This window comes from Equus quagga, chromosome 11 (assembly GCF_021613505.1).
Source record: "Equus quagga isolate Etosha38 chromosome 11, UCLA_HA_Equagga_1.0, whole genome shotgun sequence".
NCBI lineage: Eukaryota > Metazoa > Chordata > Mammalia > Perissodactyla > Equidae > Equus > Equus quagga.
The window spans coordinates 82,798,829-82,811,362 of NC_060277.1; the positions used below are offsets into that span (position 1 = coordinate 82,798,829).

The 12,534-nt window shown below is 38.4% G+C and overlaps 1 long non-coding RNA gene across 1 annotated transcript; it reads right to left on the bottom strand.

Moving 5' to 3' along the window:
- Positions 1–5,848: 5,848 nt before the first annotated feature.
- LOC124247318 (uncharacterized) lies at positions 5,849–12,506 on the bottom strand. Its single transcript, XR_006890678.1, has 3 exons — positions 12,392–12,506; positions 10,267–10,438; positions 5,849–6,311 (listed from the first exon to the last, which is right to left on the bottom strand). It is a non-coding gene; the product is annotated as an uncharacterized LOC124247318 (long non-coding RNA).
- Between the last annotated feature and the right edge of the window lie 28 nt (positions 12,507–12,534).

A 12,534-nucleotide genomic window follows, 5' to 3' on the forward strand; every position in this document is an offset into this window, starting at 1 on the left:
CTAGAATTCTTATGTAAGATAATAAATTTCCAAATTGTTTATACCACTTTGAGGTAGATTTTCTCTTATTTGCAGTCCAAAACATCCTCATCATCAAACATTATTTAGTCCCCATTATATATGGCAATGAACAAAGAAGGAAGTATAAGACATTGGCCTTCTCTGAAGGGACTTAGGATCTAATTAAAGAGGACAGATTTATAAAAATATTATGCAATAATTTAGGTAACATGTTAAGTCCTAAATGAATAATGTGGATAAATAAATGGAGAAGATTCAATCTCTTCTATTAAGGTTTTATTTTTCTACTTTAATGAAAATGTTTTTCATTTATAGACTATCTGATACTCTTAAAGCTCTGCCTGTTCTTTTTTAACAATGTCCTATTCTTGCCTCATGGATTCTTTTTCTTTCTATCTTTGAATATTTTGAACATACCTATTTTAAGACATGAAAATGGGAATTCAGGATAGGTTCAGAGAAAGATAAGCAGTGTAATCTGGCTAGAGATATTTGCTATTCCATGGACTAGCATCATTGGCATCACTTGGGAGCTTAGTAGAAATGCAGAATCTTGGGCTCCACCCCAAATTTACCAAATCAGAATCTGCATTTTAGCAAGATCCCCTGGTGACTGGGGTTATTCATATGCACATGAAAGTTTGAGAAGTCCTGCTATAAAAGAAGAGAAAGTGATAAAGTTAAGGAGGTCAATCAGACTCCTCTGCTGTTTTAGTTTTAGATTTTAGTCCTTTCTAGTAAAAGAACACAACTAGTCTGCATAATCTCTAGCATATGTTACTTAAAGACTCTGATAAAAGCATTTATTTAATTCAGAAAGTACTTCTACATTTACAAAGCTTCCAGATGATTATTACAATTATTATTACAATCATAACTTTAACGTAAACAAAAGCTAGTTACCTGAACTTTGTGGTGATATAGATAAGTGGAAATTTATTCATCAACAGAATGGATAAATAAACTATGAGGTATCCATACAATGGATACTACTCAGCAATAAAAAGAAGGAAACTACTAATACACAATTGTATGAATGAATCTCAAACAGTACGAATGAATCTCAAAAACATTATGCTGAGTGAAAAAGGCCTTGTACAACAGTATGAAGTTCTATTAACAACTAAACCCATGGTGAAAAAATCAGAACAATGATTGTTTTTGTCAAGGGTTAGGGACAGGAATTGATGGGAAGGCGCATACAGAACTTTTTGGGGGTGATGAAAATGTTCTACATCTTGATAAGGGTTAGGGTTACACAAGTGAAAGTATTTGTCAAAACTCACTGAATGTATACTTAAGATTTCTGCATTTCACTTTACATGAAAAAGTTGTAAAAGAAAATTGAACCCTACTTAACAATACATATGCTGAAGTATCTAAAAGTGAAGTGTACTGATAGATACAATTTGCTTTGAAATGTACAAAATAATAAGATGGTTTGATGCATAGATGGACTACCCGGGTATAGCAAGGAATGGCTGGTTATATGATAAAGCAAATATACCAAAATGTTACCTGTAGAATATAGAACAAAGGGGTGAGGAGTATATGGGTGTTTACTGCACAATTCTTTCAACTTATCTCTATATTTGAAATTTTTCATAATAAAATGTTGGAGGAGGGAAGAAAGTTGCAGAAAAACATAATATTATTGTAATTTTATTTGAAAACATAATGTATAATGTGTATTGTAGAGGATATATTTATGTACATATAAAGATATGAAAGGTACACACAATTGCAGAAATTGTCAAGCTGATCCTAAAATTCATATAGAAATGCAAGGGACCCAAAAGAGTTAAAACCATGTTGAAAAAGAAGAACAAAGTTGGAGAACTGACACTTTCTGATTTCAAAACATATCACAAAGCAACAGCAATGAGGACAGTGTGGTACTGGTATAAAAACAGACATATAGATAAATGGAGCAGAATCAGAGCCCAGAAATAAATCCTTACATTTATGGTTGACTGATTTTCAACAAAGATGTCAAGAAAATTCAATGGGAAAGAGAAAGTCTTTCAATAAACTGGATACCCACATGCAAAAAAAATTAACTTGGACTCCTACTTCACACCATGTACAAAAATTAACTCAAAATAGGGGCACAGCAGTTAAGTTCACGTGCTTTGCTCTGGCGGCCTGGGGTTCATGGGTTCGGATCCTGGGCGCAGACCTACACACCCCTCATCAAGCCATGCTGTGGCAGCATCCCACATACGAAATAGAGGAAGACTGGCACAGATGTTAGCTCAGCGACAATCTTCCTCAAGCAAAAAGAGGAAGATTGGCAACAGATGTTAGCTTAGGGTCAATCTTTGTCATCAAAAAAAAAAAAAACACATTAACTCAAAATGAATTGCAAACTTAAATGTAAGAGCTAAAATGACAAAATTCTTAGAAAAAAAATAGAAGTCAATTTTCATGACCTTGCATTAGGGAATAGTTTCCTAGGTATGACATTAAAAGCACAAGCAACTAAAGGAAAAAAATAGATAAACTGGACTTCATCAAAATAAAAAATTTTAGTGCTTCAAAAATGCCACCAAGGTGGGACTGGCGCCATGGCTGAGTGGTTAAATTCATGTGCTCCACTTGGGGGTCCCAGGGTTTTGCTGGTTCGGATCCTGGGTGCCGACAGGGCACCACTCATCAGGCTACGCTGAGGCGGTGTCCCACATGCCACAACTAGAAAGACCCAAAACTAGAATATACTACTATATACTAGGGAAATTTGGGGAGAAAAAGCAGAAAAACAAAAGAAGATTAGCAACAGTTGTTAGCTCAGGTGTCAATCTTTAAAAAAGAAAATGCCATCAAGAAAGTGAAAGACAACCAACAGAATGGGAGAAAATATTTGCAAATCATATATTTGATATGGAACTTGTATCCAGAATATATAAAGAAGTCAAACTCAATAATAATGACAAAATACCCAACTTTTTAAAAAAGCACCTGAAAAGACATTTCTCCAAAGAAGATATACAAATGGACAATAAGCACATGAAAAAATGCTCAACATCATTGGCCACCAGGGAAATGCAAATCAAAATCACAGTGAGATACCACTTCACATGCACTAGGATAGCTACAATCAAAAAGATAGATAATAAGTGTTGGAGAGGATGTGAAGAAATTGGAACTCTCAACACATTGCTGGTGGGAATGTAAAACAGTACAGCCACTTTGGAAAATAGTCTTGCAGTTCTTCAAAAGGTTAAACGTAGAGTTACCATATGACCCAACAATTCCACTCCTACATATATACTCAAGAAAAATGAAAACATACGTCCACATAAAAACATATACATGAATGTTACCAGCAACATTGTTCCTAAAAGTCAACAAGTGGGAAACAACTAAAATGTCCATCAGCTGGTGAATGGATACACAAACGTGGCATATCCATATAGCGCAATATTACTGAGCAAAAAGGAATGAAGTACTGACACATACTTCAACATGGATAAACCTTGAAAACATTAAGCCAGTCACAAAAGGCCACATATTGTATGACTCCATTTATATGAAAGGTCCAGAATAGGTAAATCCATAGAGACAGAAAGTAGATTAATGGTTGCTAGTGGCTGGGAGGATGGGGGAATGAGAAGTAACTATTAATGGGCATTGGGTTTCTTTTTGAAGAAAATGTTCTAAATTTATAATGATGATGAATACGCAACTCTGTGAATGTACTAAAACCTACTGAATTATGTACTTTAAAAGGGTAAATTTTATGCTATGTGAATAATATCTCAATAAAGATGTTATTAAAAAAAACACTTAGGGTTTGTTGTCTGGTACACAGAGGTGACTTTCAGATTTGTGCTGGTACCAAAAGGGGGAAGAAACTGCAAGTGCAGTAACTGCTGCTAAAGAAACGCCAGCAGTTTCTAATTTTATACCGTCCTATATTTTGCTGTGACTTTTGTAGCTTTTGATAATGCTATACTAGAGGCCAAAACAGAAATGCCTTTTTATATTTTATTATAAAAGCTAAACTGGGAAATAAACTCACCAAGTGCTTTTTTTAAAAAGGAAATGAGCTAAAAACAACATAGATGTAAGTGGAGCTTAAATAAACCTTTGCTCAGTAAAATGAATGTGTTCACAGGGGAGAGAGAGCTGGGTAGTAAAAATAGTTTAAAGTGTTACATTATTTTAAAAAGCATTTTGTTTCATTTACTGTAGCTGGTCAAACATCATTTTAAAACAGATGGTAAATCTGTTGGATAGTAAAAAGAAATGACATCTTGTTTCCATTTTCTTATTCCTTCCAGTTCATCTCTTTATTGTAAATCATTTTCCATTGTGGGAGGATATTAAATTTAAATCAAACTGAAAGGAAAAAAAGCATGGGGTTATGTTCATAAATTCACATTTCTTAGCACTGCTGCCTCTTATAGCCATTTTATGAAGAATATTTCAAATTGATCTATTCTTTCTGGATCTGAACAAATTGAGAATTTCTTTTCTTGAGCAAATAGCTCTTTCAAGAAATCTATGTACAAAAAGAAACAAAAAATTTATGTAATTATGATGTAAACATTTAGAATAGATTTTAATACTCTTTCACGAGAAAAGATCTGGAACTGGTAAGCATTTGAGGAATGATACTAAGTTTAATTTGTAAAGATAAACAATAACTAAGATGCACAGTGCTTATTATGTTCTTAGACTGTCCTAAATTCTATACATGAGAGTGTGTATTTATGCATACATACATGCACAAGTGTATATGAATACTGATATATGTGTTGCTCAAAATTATGTAAAGAAATAATTTAAAAATTCTCACAACTAGCCCATTGAGATGAGGAAATAAGACAGAGCAAGGTTAAACAATTTGTCCAAGCTGAATCCAGGGAGTTTGGCACCACAATTCATGTTTTTAATAATTATGTATATATCAAGAGCTCTGAGGAGATGATTAAACAAGCTAATAGATCCTTCCTATCTCCTGTTCTGAACTGCCTTCTATAAGACACCACGTGTTTCCTTTGGACAGATGATACATCTAAGTTTATTATAAAGTTCTTCTACAACAAAGGATGTAACTAATTTCTGGGTTTGATCTACGATTTCTAGATTTAATTAACCCAAACAATTTTTCAATCTCAAGCACATTACTTTAGGATTGAATGTAAATACATTTAAAAAGACACAGTGAGGACATCAATGAGAGAAAACTGAGGCTGGAGGCAGGATCAAGAAGGCACCAAGGACTAAGAAGCACAAAGACCAGAAGCCAGGACCAGAGTGGCTGCCCTGGAGGTCCCCCTCTCGCGTGTGAGGCCATCCCAGTCATCCATCCCCCTCCCGAACAAGGATCTGAGAATGTACTGAGAGGCCCCCTGGCCCTGGTCAGGTAGTGTACCTGTGCAATAGGAGGGATGTCTTCTATTTTTTGCCACCCTCTCCCTGCCCACTGTTGGGGCAGAGAGAGAAGGTATTTTTGAGACAAAGCACAGGAACCACAAACAAAAGTTGTGAAGTTGCGGGGGGAAAAAAAAGCACTGACAATAGGTTAATAAATGCATATCTTTATTTTCTGGATGGTTAGCCACTGAGCTACATGATAGAAATAAATTTTTATATGAGAAATGAATCTAGGGGCCGGCCCCGTGGCCGAGTGGTTAAGTTCGCATGCTCTGCTTTGGCGGCCCAGGGTTCACATCCTGGGCGCGGACATGGCACCGCTCATCAGGCCATGTTGAGGCGGTGTCCCACATCCCACAACTAGAAGGACCCACAACTGAAATATACAACTATGTACTGGGGGGATTTGGGGAGAAAAAAGCAGGGGAAAAAAAAAAGAAGATGGGCAACAGTTGTTAGCTCAGGTGCCAATTTAAAAAAGAAAAAAGAAATGAATCTACTTTGATAATTTGGATTTTAAGGTAAAAAAAGCATAGGAAAATATACTTTTTAAGACTATAAACATAATCGACTTCACACAACTAATTAACTTAGAACAATTCCCAAAAGATATTTTTATTTTGCAGAGAGAGACAAAAATTTCTTCCTTATTCACCAACTCTAGAACCATATTATTCTGTGACATTTTTCCTAAAAGCATTTATTTCAAATATGTCCACTTTGTGACAACTACAACTAATTGATAGTGAATGCCTGGAATTCTGTGTTAAGAAGGAATCGGAGGCTGAGTTCAGGCTGAATGAGAATGAGTTTGCTATCAACTGTCAATATGTGCCACAGGGATGTGCAGGTAGAGTGGTAGCACAAGTGCTATGCATTTTCCATCCTTGAATTAGTCTGTACAATTTCTGTTAAAAAAAAAAAAAGATCAATTGTAGTTTATACCTGGAGGTTAAAGTAAAACTTGGAATATAATATACACATATGCCAAACCAACAATGAACATTTTTAATAAAAATAATACTATCTTATTATCCCAAAAAATGAAACACTAACACTCCAAATTACTTTCCAAATGTTTAGGGAATGAACAACTGAGGATCAGAGACATTGCATAAAGGCAGAATAAGGAAAAAACAAAAATCTGTGTTCAAAGGAAGCAAGTTGAGGCCAAGATTTAAAGAAAGAAAGAGATATAACTGGTCATGAGGACAGGAAAAATCCTTCTATGAGAGAAGGGGGACAGGCACAAAGGAAAAGAGAAATGTTGGAAGAGAAGAAATTTTTCCTCCTCCCTTTCTAAGTTCTTCTGGCTGGTCTAAGAATTAAATTGACTTGAGACAGGTTAACAGGAGAAAATCAAATTTAAATTACATACGTACAGGAACCTCAAAGATATGAGGTTCCTAGACATTGAGGCAATTGAGGTTTATGTGCCATCCTGAGCTAAGGAGAAAGGGGGTAGGGGTCTGAGACTTTAAAGCGGAGGAAGACAATTTACAAGAAGATGGGAAAGCAAATGTTTGGTAAACAAAAGTTTGCCATGCTAGGCAGAGAAAGTGGGACATAGAGAGGATTATGATCAAACAGGCCTTGCTAAGTTTTCCCATCTACCAAACCTAGCTCATATATTCTTTGTCGGTATCTCTGGTGCTAGCTCTTCTTCCTGGAACAGGCCCTTGATCTAAATTCTTTTAGGCAGTTAAGGAAGAAGTGAAAAAACAAAATTTCTTGACTCTTTCTGTTTATTAAAAATAATCAGCTTAAGATAATCCTCATACCAAAGAGACATGTTTTAGGGTAGCAAATTTTGCTCCCCTATAGAAAGCAGTTTTCTTGTCTAGGGCAAAAAAAATTATGAAAAATATCCAACAGTTGGCAATAGGGGTCCTTTCAATAGAATGCAGGATGTAATTTAGTAGACTCTGGGAATTATCTGATCATGTAGGGGTGTGCATCCTAATTTGACTTTCTATTGACTAGGCTATTTTACAACTTTATAGGGGTAGCAGTTAACTTGCAGGTAACTGATAACAAAGCAACTGCTCTTCCTGTCAGAGAGCAATGCAAACTATTCCTATCCTCAGAAATACAAATACAGATCTCCTGGTAGAGATTTAATTGTTTTCCATCTGGTAAAAAACATAACCCCAGGGGCTGGCCTGGTAGCATAGAGGTAAAGTTCATACACTTCATTTCTGCAGCCCGGGGTTCACTGGTTCAGATCCTGGGCACAGACCTACACACCGCTCATTGAGCCATGCTGTGGCGGCCTCCCACATAGAAGAACTAGAAGGACTTACAACTAGGATATACAACTATGTACAGGGTCTTTGAGGAGGAAAAAAAAGAGGAAGATTGGCAACAGATGTTAGCTCAGGGCCAATCTTCCTCACCAAAAAGAATACCTTAAAAATAAATAAATAAGGGGCCGGCCCAGTGGTGCAGCGGTTAAGTTCGCACGTTCCGCTTTTCGGCGGCCTGGGGTTCGCTGGTTCAGATCCCGGGTGCGGACATGGCACTGCTTGGCAGCCATGCTGTGGCAGGCGTCCCACATATAAAGTAGAGGAAGATGGGCACGGATGTTAGCTCAGAGCCAGGCTTCCTCAGCAAAAAGAGGAGGACTGGCAGTGGTTAGCTGAGGGCTAATCTTCCTCCAAAAAACAAACAAACAAACAAAAAATAAATAAATAAATAAATAAAATAAAAGATGTAACTCTTTAAAAAAAAAAACCATAAGCCCAAATAGTATGTCTTTTGCTTTGTAGGAATTTGAATCTATTGACAATTTTTTTTCAGCATTCCTTTGATTATATAAATTCCCTGTTCCTTGAATTTTGCTTTGAACCAGTCTTAATATCTTATACATTCTCATTAATTAACAAGTTGCATAAAATACTTGAAACATTTTTCTTTTATATGAATCATGTTTTTAACTTTTTGAAAATTATATTATAGAAAGAGTTCGCACAGGAAAGTAATAATAAGCTATATACGTGGGAAAAAGAGTTGTAGAGGACCTAATCACAGTTAACAAGAGGACAACAAAGGAACGCCACATGCAGTTAACAAATACCTACTCTGTTCTAGGATGATGAAATGGTGACTGAGCATTTATTACTAAGGTTGTACTTGGGCCTATGTGGGCTGACCATGTAGGTGTCCCCTTTTCAAAAGCAATTTCTGAAGCTGTAAGGTTCATAAAGAAACAGCAACTTGCCTATAAAGGAAGGCTAGAGAGGTGGGGAAACCAGTAGAATATAGCAATATGGAATCCTAGGGAAGGAAGATTCCAGGTGAGAACAATCCATAACATAGAAGGTTGCAAAAATGTCAAGTAAGATGAGGTCCGAAGTGTCCATTCATTCATTTATTCAATACATATTTATTGGCTACTTAGTATATGCCTAAAATTATTACTGTAGGATACAGTAATGAACAAAACCAAAATAGTCCCTGCTGACATTGAGCACAGTGGAAGAGACAAATATTAAACAGCTAATTCAAGAAATAAGTATTTAGAGATTCCAGTGCCTGCCACGAAGTAGTCCACTAAAGCCTGTCTCTATTGCTGATTATAACCAAACAGTCTGGATGAAATACAAAAAGCAACTACCTGAGCACTCTGAAATGTAAACAAAAGCAGTATTGAGTAGAAGAGGCAAACTTAGACAAGGGGCCCATGCAGAAACGAGTTTCCCTTTGTGTGTGAGTGTGTGTACGTGTGAGTTTGACTTAAGAGTAGGTGCCCAATAAAGTTGTGGCAGTGGTAGCATGGGCAGCTAGAATTCCTAGAGACAAAAGAACTGAGAAAACTGGTCCCTGGGGCTCAGAAAGTTGTGGGGGAGAAATCCCTATCCTCTTCTTCCCTCTTTTTCTCTTGCTGTGGCACAGGCAACTAAAACTCCTAGAGGACCCCTATCATTCTAGTTATAGAACAGAGGCAGGAAGTTGAGGAAGATTCTACAGAAGAGAGAGCTGGAAAAAGGGTTCTATGTATGAACCAGCATATGTCCAGGGCTGATTTCTGAGGTACACATACAGAGAACACTCCAAAGCAGCATAGCAGAGTCCTTGAGAAACGAACAATATAAAGCAAAGCACAAGTACGAGACTAACCCCTGAGTAGCACAGACGTAGGACAGATCCAAAGTAACAGGGCACAGGCTTTGACAACTGTCCTGACCTTGGAACCCATAGGGGAAAAAAAGGCAAGATAGACCTTGCAGTCTCAGTCCAACCAGGATGACTGACTGCTGAAAACAGCAACAAAAATCAACTTTCTTCAGAAGATTTTAATAGGACTCAGAGTATCACAGTATAATATTCAAAATGTCCAAGAAGGGAGTTCTTCTGATGGGCATCAACATGTTCTACTTTAATGTCCCCTCAGATTTCCATAGTGATCTCCACAGAGCTGTGGCCCACATAGGCATCCCTTTAATAAGCCAGGTTCCCATTGCCCTTCATTGGCCACTGTCGATGAGTCGATAAAAACCAAAACACAGGGGCTTTTTTTTTTTTTTTTTAAGGATTGGCACCTGGGCTAACAACTGTTGCCAATCTTTTTTTTTTTTTTTTTTTTTTCTGCTTTATTTCCCAAACCCCCCGGACATAGTTGTATATCTTAGTTGCAGGTCCTTCTAGTTGTGGGATGTGGGATGCCGCCTCAACATGGCCTGATGAGCGGTGCCGTGTCCACGCCCAGGATCCGAACCCTGGGCTGCCTCAGCAGAGCGCGCGAACTTAACCACTCGGCCACGGAGCCTGCCCCAACATAGGGGCTTTTATCATTGTTCAATTCTTCCATGACTGCTAGGAAAATAGCATGCAATTCAGCCCACCAAGATGATTTGCTTTTACCTTCTTGGATCAGAGTAGTGGCCTTCAAAGAGGATGTTGTCCATTTACCTTACAACCACCATCAATAAACCAAGTCGCTCTTTGCTGGTTAGTTGAGAGGTGTTTATAAGGCACCGTCCAAGTGATGACAGAATGGCATCTGGCAGCTCCTCACACAGTTTCAAAGTCAGTCCTAGGAGAAAAGAGCCTCTCTGCTTGTGAGTAAGTATCTCATCCTTGCATTCCAGAGGTAGCATGATCTTGTATAACCATTTCCTTTTCATTATGGAACTCTTCTGGGCACTGGCCTCCCCAGTAGAGTGTTTTTCTGACATCACCCAAGACATCATAGGCATTTCAGGTTTCAAGTTTATTTTACATCCTTTGGTCATAGGGGCAGTTTTAATTAACATCTGATAGCAAGCTACTAAATGCCCCTCATATAGGAATTCTCTGGACCAAAGTCCCAGTAGTCAACACCGTGAGATGCCCACAGGCTTTTGCTATAGCCTCAGTCTATGTTCCACATAGAGCTACTGCACAAAGAGTTTCTCCGTATCAGCACTCCAGCTTCTACTCTATACTATTTGGACTCAGGCAATCTTATTGCATCCTATTTAGCATATCCAATTAATATTGTTTGAAGGGCAGATTTATATGCCTTCTGTTTTACAATACAGTCAGCTCTCCATATACACAGGTTGCACATTCACGGATTCAACCAATCATAGATCAAAAATATTTGAAAAAAATTCAAGAAAGCTTCAAAAAGTAAAACTTGAATTTGCCACATGCCAAGCACTGCACTGAATCATGCGAATGCAGTGACGTGCAGGCATACTCTGCTGTAGCCTCCCGCCATTTCACAGGTCCTCAGTCTCTCTCCAGAACTCATCGTTTGAGCATTGTTTGCTTTTGGTTTCATCTGTTCACCATTTGTGTTGTGTGTACCCTTTGTTTCTGTGAAAAAATGCTCCTGGGGCTGGCCCCGTGGCCAAGTGGTTAAGTTCACACGCTCTGCTCCCGCGGCCCAGGGTTTCACCGGTTTGGATCGTGGGCGTGGACACGGCACAGCTCATCAAGCCATGTTGAAGTGGCGTCCCACATGCCACAACTAGCAGGACCCACAACTAAAAATATACAACTATGTACTGGGGTCATTTGGGGAGAAAAAAAATGGCTCCTAAAAAGCAACTAAGTGGTCAAAGCAATCCCTCAAAGGCTAAGAGGGATCATAAAATGCTCTCTCTCGACAAGAAAATAAAAATCTTAGATCTTTTGAAAAGCGGCATGTTGCTTGCCAAAGTGGGCCACGTATGGTCATTAAGAACAAATTGAGCATTCACACAATAAAGCAGAAAGAAGCTGAAATTCATGGAAGTGTTGGTGGTTAGTAAGCTTATTATTTTGCATTTCCTTACATATCCAACAAGCCAACTCCTCAGGACTTGGGCCTGCCACCATTTCTAAATTCCATTGGTACTTTTCACCTTTAGTAAATGACTGCAGTGCAGTTGCAGTTTTATACCATGGGTGACTAGGCAGCCATCCAGGGATCAGAGCTTCCTCATCCACCATCCTTTCATCCTTTCTCTTCACAAACCACTTTTCCCTGAGCCAGGGGCTGTTCTAGCAAACCTCATTGCTCTGACATCAATTAAAGGAAAACTGTTTCTCTACCCACAGAACACTTCTGACATCAAGTGTGTGGGGTTTTCTCATTACACATACAATTTTCTTTAAAATATGTATGACTGGGGGCCGGCCCGGTGGCGCAGCGGTTAAGTTCGCACATTCCACTTTGGCAGCCCAGGGTTCACCGGTTCGGATCCCGGGTGTGGACATGGCACCGCTTGGCAAGCCATGCTGCAGTAGGCATCCCACATGTAAAGTAGAGGAAGATGGGCACGGATGTTAGCTCAGGGCCAGTCTTCCTCAGCAAAAAGAGGAGGATTGCCAGCAGATGTTAGCCCAGGGCTAATCTTCCTCAAAAAATAAAAATAAAAATAATGTATGACTGTTATAAGAAAAAACTTTAACATCGTCTAACGCAGTTTTCAAATGATATAGATGTAATAAACATGACAATTATAACAGAAAGGAGAAAACCAAAGGGACCTATATGGTTGTAAGACTGACAATTTACCTGAAGTTATAAAAGATTAGCTCCAAGTGGGGGCCGGATTCGTGGCCGAGAGGTTAAGTTCACGTGCTGCGCTGCAGTGGCCCAGGGTTTCACCAGCTCGAATCCTGGGCGTGGACATGGCACCTCTCATCAGGCCATGCTGA